This window comes from Ornithorhynchus anatinus, chromosome X1 (assembly GCF_004115215.2).
Source record: "Ornithorhynchus anatinus isolate Pmale09 chromosome X1, mOrnAna1.pri.v4, whole genome shotgun sequence".
NCBI classification, from domain to species: Eukaryota; Metazoa; Chordata; class Mammalia; order Monotremata; family Ornithorhynchidae; genus Ornithorhynchus; species Ornithorhynchus anatinus.
Genome location: NC_041749.1, coordinates 120,487,951 through 120,500,268, shown reverse-complemented (window position 1 = coordinate 120,500,268; position 12,318 = coordinate 120,487,951). Strand labels below are relative to the sequence as shown.

Sequence of the window (12,318 nt, the reverse complement as noted above, 5' to 3'; positions counted from 1 at the left end):
TGGAATACAAAGTAGAACAAACTCAATCTATTTCACTGTTTGTTGAGTGGCACTTAAAGAGTAAGCATTTTTCTTAGACTGAGCAATTCCACATGGAGTCCTAGCACTCCAAGAATCAAAATGGCAGTGGGGTCTCTTCATTGTTATCACCTAAGTAGTTCCACAGTTTCGAGTTTCACCTTAGGCTTTGATTCATCTCATGTGGAGTGATCAGCAAGATAACTGTTTCGGCTACATCAGCCTTCTGGTATTAACATGAAAACGCATTCAATTCGTAATGGATTTGTAAAAGTATCATGTGCATCATCATGGAGAGGTTGTTTGCGTATATTGCAATGTGATAACAATTATTTTGATGCTGGTGGTTAATTGCATCCCAGGACCTCATTGTTTGTGACCCTGTCTTGCCACTTGATGTTAAGCATTGCCCGTAGGTGGTGTCTTTGAAACCGAACTAGAAATCAGAAGTAGGTCTCAAATCATAAAATAGATTCTACAAGATTGCTCTCCAGACCTTCAGTTTCATCTGAACCCTGATCGCATGTTGGCAACCCCCTTCTCTCCCCCCCATCCCCATCAGTTTCCCAAAGGACCTATTAGCCCTTCTTAATTTGTTTTTCTACCTTGTCTATTCTTGTATCATTTGACAGTGTGCTGCTTAGGTAGCAGAATTCAGTGACATCACTCATCTCTGTGTCGCCGATGGAGATCCTTGGCTGTGTATAGGGTTTGCCTAGTTCTGGCTGATACAGAAACTTGGTCTTCTTCACACTAATTTTCATTCAAAAGTGCTTTTCTCATTCTGAAAAATATCTCATAATCATCTGCATGTCTTCTTATGATGTGGCATAATGGTGGACAGTTGGGAAACTGCAGCAAATGACAGGGAGAATCTGGCAGGCAGCAAAGAGAATTTGGATGACTATCTTGGAGCAGAGGTTTCATGAAGATCGAAACACCGAGAAAGGGAAACGAAACAACACTAGGCACTGTGGGTAATAAACAGAACAGTGCATAAAGGAATAATCGTTCCTCGCACACCTTGTGAGAGGGATCGTCGGTCACACATCGGCCCTGTCACTATCAAACACACACACACACACATACACACACACCAATCTCACCATCAGTAGAATCATAATATTCTATCTCAGTCTGGCAAATGTACTGTCTGAATACATATTTAATAAGAAAAAGAAACTACCTATAATGAAGTCCAATGTGGATGTTCTCTGCATTTATTCTCCCCCAGGGCCTAAAGCACTAGCGGGTAGCATGGTGCGTTTAAAATTCCAGGCTGTTTTACACTCTGAGTGGTTCAGAATAGTAAATTGACTCTCAGGAAACTAAAGGGATGATTTATTGACCTAACAGGAAATCTGGGGAAGAATCAAGTTCCGGTTGTTCGTATCTAGGTAGTTAGGTGGCATAGTTTAGATTAAGAACAAGGGACTGGGAGTAGGGAGACCTGGGTTCTCCTCCCAGCTCTTCCATTCACCTGCTATGCGAACTTGGGCCATTCACTTAACCTCTCTGTACCTCAGTTTCTTCATCTGTAAAAGGGGTGTAAAATCCCTCTCTCCCTCTGTCTTAAACTGTGATCACCCTGTGGGACAGGAACTGTTTCCAGTCTGATGATTGTACATGTGCCCAGCACTGAGCACAGTGATTGACGTATAATATGTGCTTAATTAATTCAACAATTATTATTATTAAGTAATGAGTCAGGCAACAACTTTTCAACCAGTAGGCTATTGCAAAATGAAGCAGTACCTTGGGATAGGAGTCTCCTTAGTTTAGTATTCTTCTCTGTAGGTGCTTGATGCAGCTTAACAAAGAAAATGGGAAAGTCATTACATAGATATCTTTCATTACAATGATTTCGTCATTACATAGATATCCTTCCACTATTATGGAAAGCAAAAGGGATAAAAATCCTTTGCATTGCCCACAATAATGGAGCACAATTTGAATTAACTACCATCCATGAGAAACTAGAATAAACAATAGTTATTCTTGTACAAAGGGAAAGAACAACAAAAGAGGTTTTTATATTTCCCTTTAATGGAGTATCTCCTGATCCTTCTGATAAACCATAATTCCCTGTCATTTAGCCACTTAATCAGCATTTGGAACATTCATTAAAGCCAAACAAAATTCTCAGCTGGGTTTAATGCACAAATTGGGGATGTGAATGGAGATCATAGAACAGGGAGATAGTTGCTTCAAGTGTGGAAACCAGTCCTAATTTGCTCAGTTTCCCGACATCATAAGATTTTTACCCCCTTGGAGTCCAGATACTGGGCTTTAAGGGGAGCGGCTATGTCAATCAATCGGCGTCATTGGCGCTTAATACAGTGCTCAGCACACAGGAAGCACTCAATACATACGATTGATTTATTGATTGACTGATTTAAGTGCCTCCTGAGGGCCCCTGAGAGTATTGGGAGGCAGCATGGCCTAGTGGAAAGAGCATGGGCCTGGGAGTCAGAGAACCACGTGTCTGTTGTGTGACATTTTCTGTGCCTCAGTTTCCTCATCTGCAAAATGGGGATTCAAGTCCTCCCTCCAACTTAGACAGTGGGCTCCATGTGGGGCAGGGACTGCATCCAACCTGCTTATTTACCCCAGCGCTTAGTACAGTGCTTGGTCAGTGCTTAGTCAGCACATAATAAATACCGTAAAATTAAAAAACAAAAAAAAGTAACAAAACACACATTCCCTGCCTTCAAGGAGGTTACAGTCTAAAGAAGGAGGCAGATGGACGTGAGAAGCAGCATGGCGTAGTGGGTAGAGCATGGGCCTGGAAGTCAAAAGGTCCTGGGTTCTATTCCTGGCTCTGCCACTTGTCTGTTGTGTCACCTTGGGCAAGTTACTTCACTGCTCTGTGCATCAACTACCTCATCTGTCAAAATGGGGATTGAGACTGTGGGCCTCTCTTGGGACAGGGACTGTAACCAACTCCATTTGCTTGTTTCCACCCCAGCGTTTAGTAAAGGGTGTGGCACATATTAAGTGCTTAACAAATATCATTGTTACTATTATTATTTCTTTCCTTGAAGAAAAAAATCACCTCGCCAACATAGACAAAATGCAATGTTTTTCAAATTCCATGTTCCCAATATTAGCTTCATCCAAATCTGTTGAGGGACCAGTGATGTCAGGACACTTGCCTGACGTGAATTTCCTTAAAGTCTGTCTCCCCAGTGCTGAACCTTTCCATCCGTGGTGCCCTTGGTTGGATTTAGGGTAGTTCCCAGGGGTCAGCAAAGGTATGTAAGCTTCCTGAGGGCAGTGATCTACTAATGTGTCTACTAATACTCTCATAGTCTCGCAACCACTTGATACAGTGCTCTGCATGAAACAGGCACTCAATAAATAACACTGATGAATTGATCTGGGTGGTCGGAGCCTTACTTCTTCAGTCAGTATATCTGTGGTATTGACTGAGTGCTTTATTGTGAAACACTGTGCTGTACTAAGTGCTTGAGAGAATGCTGGTGGGGAGATGAACAATTCCTTCCCCTCTAGACTGTAAGCTCATTGTGGGCAGGGAATGTGTCTGCTTATTGTTGTGTTGCATCGAGAAGCAGCATAGTGTAGTGGATAGACCACGAGCCTGGGAGGCAGAGGGTCATGGGTTCTAATCCCAACTTCACCACTTGTCTGCTGTGTGACCTTGGGCAAGTCACTTCACTTTTCTGTGCCTCAGTTCTCTCATCTGTAAAATGGGGATTGAGACCATGAGCCCCATGTGGGACAGGGAATGCATCCAACCCAATTTACTTGTATCCACTCTGGCGCTTAGTACAGTGAGTGGCACATAGTAAGTTCCTAACATGCCACAGTTATTACTATTATTATTACTCTCCTCAGCACTTACTACAGTACTCTGTACACAGTAAGCACTCAATAGATACGATTGAATGAATTAATCTGGGAAGGCCTAGATTGTACACTCATCCCCTAGACTGTAAACTCGTTGTGGGTAGAGAACATATCTAACACTTAGTCCAGTGCTCTACACACAGTAAATGCACAATAAATACGACTGATCAATTGATTGATTTGAAGATGGGGAGAGTAGTGGTCTGCTGGGTATGAAAGAGTAGGGATTTTCCGGCAGAGAGGAGGGAGCGAGCAAGAGAGATGAGAACCAGGCACAGGGGGTAGATTGGCTTGAGAGGAGTGAAGGGTGAGAGCTGACATGAAGAGACAGAGGAGTGAGGTTGCTGAGGATGTGAGTGTAAACAAGTACATAAATGCTAGCAGTGATTGCTGGGTTTATATGACCAGTTGCTTTCCATTTGATAAATTCAATTCCAAATGTCACCTTAGTGAAGACATGCCTATCTCCATGTCCAATTATGCAGGAGCAATTACCAATAGAACACATCCCTCCCAGAATTTTAGATTCTGTTTCTTGACTCGTCCCCATCAGTCCCACCTTGAATGCCAGGTGAAAGCTTACCATTCTGGCTCAAGTACACCACAACCCTTCAAGATGTATTGTCATTCAGATTGCACAGCAAAGCTGCAGTAACTCAGAGCCACAAAACAGCTCCATTTTGAATTTAGAGAGAATGAAATGGATGTTTGGCATTTTCAATTCTTCTTGGATAGATTGCCACTAAAGCCACTCACTCTCATCCCAAATCGCCCTAATGTGAGCTGACAAACAAATCTGATTTCATTAGGTTCATTAAGAATCATGCAGTCTCCACATAATGTCTTCATCTTCCTGTTGTGTGGTTTAAACAGACCTGTCCAGTGGGCTGTCAGCTAGTACTGGTGACTGACTGACTGAGGGATGGGGCATATCCGAGTGAGGGATTGGCTCGCCCCTTGGAGGTGGAATTTATGATAGGCACGGTGAACACCAGACAGCTTCACTGTGACGGTCAACTTAGTGCAAGGTGCCACAAACCCAACCCAATACCAAGGCCAATAAGATACAACCCCATGATTAAACTGCGTGGTGAACATGGTCAAAATGAAATTATCTGACTCTATTTTTCTTCAAATGGAAACTGCCACCTGGCTTTGAGAGGATCTCTTTTGGCATTTTGTTGTCTGGAAAGTGTTTTGGGGTTCCATGCTCAATTCTGCCAAAACGTGTTTCAGTACATGTTCTGGATAGAACACTGTTAGAGAATTAGGGAATGTTCACCTGACAATGCATATCTGAAAAGAAAGCAATATTTTGTTAGAAGAAACGGTTTGTTAGCAACGTAACCTCCACAGTCTAGGGGAACTGTACTAATACATAATATCATTAAATTATATTATTAAAATATCTTTGATCCATGAATATATATTCAGTTCATTTTCAAGCTTACCTGGAGGTTGATGGGCTACATTGTATCTTCAGGACACATTGGATCTATGTTCATTGATTTTTTTTCCCCCAAAATTTTATTCTGGTTCTAAGCAAAATGTTTCTTTAAAAAATGGGGACATGAGCAATGTACTACCTCTTTACTTCTATTCTCCTTATTTTGGGTTGATGTTCGCAGTTTTTCTAATTCTCTTTCTCTCTCACACACAGACACACACATTCACAATCCTCACATGCATTTCCCCTTTTCTTATAACAATCTTTAATCTGAGCGAGCTCATACCTAGGATTTTAATTACTCACTCATTGCAATAATTCATAACTTCGTTTTCCACAGAAGGTCCACAGCTGAGGCACATTTCAAAATCTCTTTCCCTTAACATATTGTTTAAAATAAAGAAAAAAATCAATGATTTTCTCCAGCAAAATCCATTTTCCTCTTAGTCTGTGTTCTCTGGACTCACATAACTCTATGCAGTTTCTATTGGATTTGTATCCAGAGGATTTTAATGGGTTGATAGAGGCATACATAAATTCAACTTACTGAATAAGTTTCTACCTCTCTTCTCCTGCCATTTCAGTTGCCTTCTCTGATTAATCTTTTTGACATTTCCTAGGGGTTGAGTTGCTAAGGGGCATCCTCGATCAGATGTTTAGCTTGAGAGGGAAATTGTTGAACTCAAGCAGATACTCATTCATTGGTGACCACACTCACTGTGCACTATAATAATAATAATGATGGTATTTGTTAAGTGCTTACTATGTACAAAGCACTGTTCTTAGCCCTGGGGCGGGGGGGATACAAGGTGATCCAGTTGTCCCATGTGGGACTCACAGTCTTAAACCCCATTTTACAGATGAGATAACTGAGGCACAGAGAAGTTAAGTAATTTGCCCAAAGTCACACAACGGACAAGTGGAGCCGGGATCAGAACCCTTGACCTCTGACTTCCAAGCCCAGGCTCTTTCCACTGAGCCATGCTGCTTCTCTATAAAACTTAATAGTGATGCTATCTATTCGACCATTGTGCGATGCAGCTCTTCTCCAAACAGATGGTCCCTAACCTTACAATGAGCCTAGCTGTTATCAACATTTATTTCAACATCACCGTAGTCAGGAGAGCCATTGACTAGAGTGAGATTGGTTTTCACAATATGTTGTGAAATGCAGGCGATCTTAGCATCATTATTTCCATAAATGCATCCTTCAAATAGGAAATTATGGAAGAAGTGATGGAATTTCCAGCCAGCTGGAAGCAAGTTCCTTTCCATTCATGGTAATATCTCAGCTCCTCCAGGACTTCCGCTCCATATTTACTGATTCAATCATATTTATTGAGCACTTACTATGTGCCGAGCACTGTACTATGTTCTTGGCAGAGTAGAATACAACAATATGCAGACATATTCCCTGCCCATAACAAGCATGCAGTCTAAAGCCAGGGAGACAGACAGGAATACAAATAAATAAAATTACAGATATGTACATAAGTGCTGTGGGGCTGGGAGTAGGGAAGAGTAGGGAAGAACAAGTCAGGGTGATGCAGAAGAGAGGGGGAGATGAGGAAAAGTGGCACAGTGAGAAGGTTAGCATTAGAGGAGCAAAGTATGTGGGCTAGGTGGTAGAAAGAGAGAAGCAAGGTGAGGTAGGAGGGGGCAAGGTGGTAGACTGCTTTAAAGCCAGTGGTGAGGAGTTTTTGATGCAGAGCTGTATAGGCAACCACTGGAGATTTTTGAGGAGTGGCGTGACATGTCCTGACCGTTTTTATAGAAAAATGATCCGGGCAGTGAAGTGAAGTGTGGCCTGTTGTGGGGAGAGACAGGAGCCTTAGTGGTCAGCAAGGAGGCTGATGCAGCAATACAGGCAGGATAGGATGAGTGATTGTATTTAATGTGGTAGTAGTTTGGATGGAGAGGAAAGGGCAGATTTTAGCTATGTTGTGAAGGTGGGACTGACAGGATTTAGTGATGGATTGAATATGTATGTTGAATGACAGAGAGGAGTTGAGGATAACACCAAGGTTATGGGCTTGTGAGACAGGAAGGATGGTGGTGCTGTCTACAGTGATGGGAAAGTCCATTAGCCGGTATCCACCCAGTGCTTAGTACAGTGTCTTAACAAATACCATAATTATTATTATCGTTCATTCATTCAATCATATTTATTGAGCGCTTACTGTGTACAGAGCACTGTATTAAGCACTTGGAACGTACAAATTCGGCAACAAATAGAGACAATCCCTGTCCCCAACCCCTGAAGGCCGTTAGTGCCGCAAGTCATGTTGAGGTTTGGGTGTTCAGGATTTGCATGTTTGAAATCCTTATGGGGTGCCAATGTCAGAGTGGGTGTAATGACCTGGTAATTCATTCATCCTGATCATATCATCAAAAGTCTCAGAATGCTGGGCTTTCCCATATTGGAGGGAATAGGCGAATGGGATCAATGACAATGGAACAGCGATGGTCCATACAACCTAAATGTTCAAAGAGATCATAAATAAAACTACCAAGGAATTGCTAAGTCACTTAACCATTGCAGGAAATGACTATGATAGCTCTCCAGATATGATCTGCTACCTCTGTCTACAGGACCACTCCTAAATAGATGACTCTGCCTGACTTTTCAGGATTTGCAGAGAAGATTTTGGTGGGTTGGTTTGTAATCTTTTGCAGTGTCGCGGTGGTTGCTTCCAAGCTCATAGACATAAGATTACATAGTGCAGATTGAAGCGAAAAGTACATGGGGAGAAATCAAGTAAAAAATGACTTTTTCTCCTCTTCCTCCTCTTCCTCACCTCCTTCACTTTCCTCCTTATCCTCATCCCTACTTCTGCTCCCTTTCTCCTTCTCCTCCTCTCTCCCTCCACCTCCTCTTCCTCCTTCCCCCTTCTACTCTTCCTCCACCTCTTTTTCTTCCCCTTCTCCACCTCTCCCTATCTACCATTTCTCCTTCTCCTCCTCCTCCTCCCCTTTCTCCTCTTTTTCCTCCTCCTCTATTTAGTGCTTACTTTAGGTCAAAACTAAGAGCTGTGGTGCGTACAAAATGATCAATAAGACAGAGACACTGCCTAACATGGGACTCACAATCTAAGTAGGGGAGGACAGACCCAAAGGACAATGAGAAAAAGTACCAAAATAACAATATAAGAGTAAGAGGCTAAAACAGTCCTTGTAGGGGGAATCCTCAGGCTTCTCCCTGATGCAAGCCACAGTCCTTGTTTTAAAATGGCCCTAGCGCTGATTAGTTGTTACAGATTTCATTCTCACAGTGTTGGGTGTGGGAGAGGTGGTTGATCCCATAACAAAGATAGGTCTGGGAAAAAACAAGGGGCCACTGCTGAATCTCTACAGCTTCTTAACTTCCAAAATAATTCCCCATTTTGAAAAAGCAGAGTCATATAAACCACTGACCAGCACTGCCCTCACTTTGGCTGTAGAAGGGTTTTGTCCATGGAATTTTTGCAAGTGACTGCAGTGTGCTGCAGCCCTGCCCTCCTTCTTGTTCATTGCACTTGGTGCACTGGCGGGAACATGATAGGAAGAGAAGAGAGAGTAAGGATGGCACTGCGTGAACCCACGAACATTGGAATCAAATCCTCTGCTTGGGTTTTAGAAGGGAGAGCCCACCAAATAACACCTAAAGAGATGAGTGCTGAGGCATCTGATGGAAGTCGGGGAAGTAATCAGTAAATGCTCAATAAATGTGATTGACTGATTGATTCTAGGAACAAAGAGATTTTCCCCTCATTCCATTTTGGCATTTAGCATCCAGTCAGACTGAAAATACAGGAGTCGGGAAAGGTAAAGGTAATGAGAAAGGGAAGATGAATGAAAGTTACTCACAGTCAGACATGGTTAGCTCACAGAAATGGTTAAGCATTTGTTACATTGGAGGTGTATCACTTTACTGGAATCTGTCCGACCCAATCTTGTGTTACGTGGGTCATAGATTTGAATGGAATTGCTTAGGAAGTAATGGACCATAATGGGAATGTTCAAGTTTTATAGTAAGATGTTTGAACACTGTACTTAGGAAGCTGAATAAAATTCTGACATATAATGGCAGTCTGTAAGAGTGGTGGGCTGAGTTTTAGGTTGAGGGTGGAATAACAGCGTGGCAGCACTTAATACTTATTTACACTGATGAGGACAGTCTGGAGACCAGTACTGTCAGATGTCACTGATCTATTTTTTTTCCCTTTCTCTCTATCCTACATTTGACAAAACACTATTCAACAGACAAGCTGCTTCAATAGAAAATTAATGATTATTTTTATAAAGCAGGTTCTGTCTGAGACTTTAGACTCAATTTCTACTGCTTTCCATCAATGTCAGTTGCCTGTTTCACATTTTTAGAATGTGATTCCTTTCGAAGTTGGGATTGCATTTATCTCAATCAGTCCTTCATGCTGTGCCTTGTTCTTGATGCTCCCACCAATGTACCGTTGCCTACACCCTTTTACCATCAGTCAATCAGGGTATTATTTACTGAGTGCTTACTGTGTGCAGAACACTGTACTGAATGCTTGGAAGAGTATCTATCTAGAAGTAAAATTGTGAGCTCCTTGAGGGCTCAATAATCAATTGTATTTAATGAGCACTTACTTTGTGCCAGGCATGGTACTAAATGCTTAGGCGAGTACAACACAACAGTATAACAGATACATTCCCTGCCCACATGAAGGTTACAGTCTAGAGGGGGAGACAGACATTAATATGAATAAATAAATTACAGATATGTACAGAAGTGCTGTGGTGCTGGGGGCGGTGGGTGGTGAGAAGCAGCATGGTAGGTGGTTAGAAGCAGCATGGCTTTGTGGAAAGAGCATGGGGTTAGGAGTCAGAGGTCATGGGTTCTAATCCTGGCTCCGCCACTTGTCAGTTTGTGACCTTGGGCAAGTCACTTAACTTCTCGGTGCCTAAGTTACCTCATCTGTAAAATAAGGATTAAGACTGCGAGCCCCACTTGGGATAACCTAATTACCCTGTATCTACCCCAGCGCTTAGAACAGTGCTCAGCACATAGTAAGCACTTAACAAATACCAAAATTATTATTATTATTAAGCAGCATGGCATAGTGGATAGAGCACAAACCTGGGAGTCAGACGGTCATGGGTTCTAATACCGGCTCCTCCACTTGTCTGCTGTGTAACCTTGGGCAAGACAGTTCACTTCTCTGTGCCTCAGTTCCCTCATCTGCAAAATGGGGACTGGCCACCAAGAGGGACAGGGACCATGTCCATCCCAATTGCATTTATCCACCCCAACGCTTAGTACCATGCCTGGCATGTAGTAAGTGCTTAACAAATACCATAATTATTATTATTATTAGAGAGAGCAAGTCAGGGTGATGCAGACTGAGAGCCCGTTGTTGGATAGAGATTGTCTCTATCTGTTACCGAATTGTAATTTCCAAGCACTTAGTACAGTGCTCTGCACACACTAAGCGCTCAATAAATATAATTGAATGAATGAGTGGGAAAAAAGGAAATGAGGAGTTAGGGAAGACCTCTTGGAGGAGATGTGCCTTCAACTTTTGCTGAATGTTCTTTTTGAACAATCTGGCGAGTTCCTCACATATAATAATAATAATAATAATAATGTTGGTATTTGTTAAGCGCTTACTATGTGCAGAGCACTGTTCTAAGCGCTGGGGTAGACACAGGGGAATCAGGTTGTCCCACGTGGGGCTCACAGTTTTCATCCCCATTTTCCAGATGAGGGAACTGAGGCACAGAGAAGTTAAGTGACTTGCCCACAGTCACACAGCTGACAAGTGGCAGAGCTGGGATTCGAATTCATGACCTCTGACTCCAAAGCCCAGGCTCTTTCCACTGAGCCACGCTGCTTCTCCTGATAAAAGTATGAATCTGGTTTAATGACAACCCTATCAGAATGCTGTGTTCTTTTACAAGAAATAAAGGTAGTACAAAAACCTGCAACATGACCACCAAATAGGGTGAATCCCAATTTCTCTGCCACAGCTATAGGCTTTCTGGACCTCATTTTGGATATATAATCTTGTTCAGTTTCCTCATGATCAAAAAATACTTCTCTGATTTCAGTCCTACCTTTCTCCCAGAAGCTGGGTCACTTTTCGTACAGCCTAACCTATTTCCAATTCCAGTACACCTATTTAGTTTCACCTTCCTTTCCTTCCACACCCTCTCTACAGTTTCCTGTGATGTTGGGAGCAATTTTCAAACACTTGGCAGGCTGAAAGAGGTAACCACCCTTAGTATTTTTGACATCTTGTCAGCCTGTTACAAACCCTTCTCTTGTCAAACCTAAATATGCTGCCAGAAAATGGCTTTGGATCCTCAAAATCTCGCCAAGCTGCCCTGGTGTTCTGCTCTCTCCTGCCCAACTCACTCTTCTGTTGAGTTGAGCGTGCAGATTTCCAATGTTCTATCAATCAATCATTCAATCTATATCTATCAAGGACACCGATCCTTGGATCTGACAGGTCACCCCGATGAAGTAGAGACAAGAGGAAGGGCTACAGATAAGCAGATTATTGCCTTTGGTCTTTGACTATCCTGATATTTGTTTTCCTCATGCAGGGTGGCCAAAGGCTACCACAAGAGCATGTGCTCCTCCCTCTTCCTCTCCCATAGTCCTGTTGTGTGTTTCCAGCCACTAAGCAACCACTGTGAAGGCCATCTCCCTATATGGTTATCTATATGTTAGATATTGAGATCTGTGCTCATCTATATATGTGTGTGTGTAGTAGTAGTAGAAATAGTAGCAGAAGTAGTAGCATGGTCTAATGAAAAGAGCACGGGCCTAGGAATCAGAGGACCTACCTCCTAAGTTCATTCATTCATTCATTCATTCATTCAATAGTATTTATTGAGCGCTTACTATGTGCAGAGCACTGTACTAAGCGCTTGGGATGAACAAGTTGGCAACAGATAGAGACAGTCCCTGCCATTTGACGGGCTTGCAGTCTAATCGGGGGAGATGGACAGACAAGAAC

At 42.5% G+C, this 12,318-nt stretch overlaps 1 protein-coding gene across 3 annotated transcripts in view; it reads left to right on the top strand.

The window, feature by feature from the left end:
- Nucleotides 1-12,318, top strand: part of CDH8 (cadherin 8) — a 368,100-nt gene that overhangs the window by 286,216 nt on the left and 69,566 nt on the right. The gene's annotated exons all lie outside the window — the stretch shown is intronic.